Source organism: Dipodomys ordii, unplaced genomic scaffold, assembly GCF_000151885.1.
Source record: "Dipodomys ordii isolate 6190 unplaced genomic scaffold, Dord_2.0 Scaffold68, whole genome shotgun sequence".
In the NCBI taxonomy this organism is placed as follows: Eukaryota; Metazoa; Chordata; class Mammalia; order Rodentia; family Heteromyidae; genus Dipodomys; species Dipodomys ordii.
The window spans coordinates 2,870,577-2,871,882 of record NW_012267284.1 but is presented as its reverse complement, the minus strand read 5'-3'; positions in this window follow the sequence as shown (position 1 = coordinate 2,871,882).

The following is a 1,306-nucleotide window of genomic DNA, read 5'->3' as shown; positions in this document are numbered from 1 at the left end:
GGTTTTCTGGTGGTTTATTGGAGATTAAGAGTTTCACGGATTTTCCTGCCCCAGCTGGCTTTGAACCGAGATCTTCAGATCTCAGCCTCCTGAGTAGCTAGGATTACAGGTGTGAGCCACTGGTGCCCGGCTGTGAGACTATTATCTCCAATTAACCACCAGAAAACCAGAAGGGGTGCTGTGGCTTGAGTGGTAGAGAGTTTGCCTTGAGCTGAAGAACTGAAGAACTCTGCCTAGGTCCAGAGTTCAAGCCCCACAACAGACAAAAAAAAAAGTGTTGCTTTTTGCCCAGCCTGGCCTGGACCAGGATCCTCCTATTTATGCTTCTCCAGCAGCTGGGGTGACAGGCAAGTGCCACCACATCCAGCTTTTATTAGTTGAGATGGGAGTTTCACAAACTTTTTTGCCCTGACTACCCTCTACCCATAATCTTCCTGATCTCTACCTCCCAAATAGATAAGATTGCAGTCATGACTCACCACACCTAGGCTTGTTTTGGGTTTTGAGACAATGTTACTATGTAGCCCAAACTAGCCTTGAACTCATGATCTTCTTGTCTTTAGGTATATCAAACACCCAGATAGGAATTTGAACAAAGTTATAAAGGCCATTTACTCAGGGTTGAAGGGTGCTTCTCTTCCATTCTGGAAGAGGAAATGGGGAACAACTGTATAGCCAACGCTAGATCCCTTTTTGGAGAGATGCAAACATTTTGTAATTAGATGGTTGGTGCAACATTGTAAGTAAACTAAATATCATTGAGTTGTTTGCTTTAATTTTTTTTTTTTTTTGCTAGTCGTGGAGCTTGAACTCAGGGCTTCTTTTGAGCTTCTTTTGCTCAAGGCTAGCACTCTACCACTTGAGCCACAGCACTATTTCTGGCTTTTTCTATTTATATGGTACGGATGAATGGAACCCAGGGCTTCAAGCATGCTAGGCAAGCAGTCTCCCACTAAGCTACATTCTCAGCCTAAAATGTTTTGTTTTGATTCTTTAAAAAAAAAAAATCTTAGGGCTGGGAAGGTGGCTCAGTGGTAGAGCGCTTGCCTTGCATGCCTGAGGCCCTGGGTTCGATTCCTCAGCACCACATAAGAAAAAAGGAAAAAGCCGAAAGTGGCGCTGTGGCTCAAGTGGTAGAGCGCTAGCCTTGGGCTGAAGAGCTGAGGGACAGCGCCCAGGCCCAGAGTTCAGGCCCCATGACCAGACCCAAACAACAACAACAGTAACAACAACAAAAATCTTAGGTCAATTTCACTTCTACATATCAAAACAGTATTGGTGTGGAACTGAGAACCTCTTACTTGCT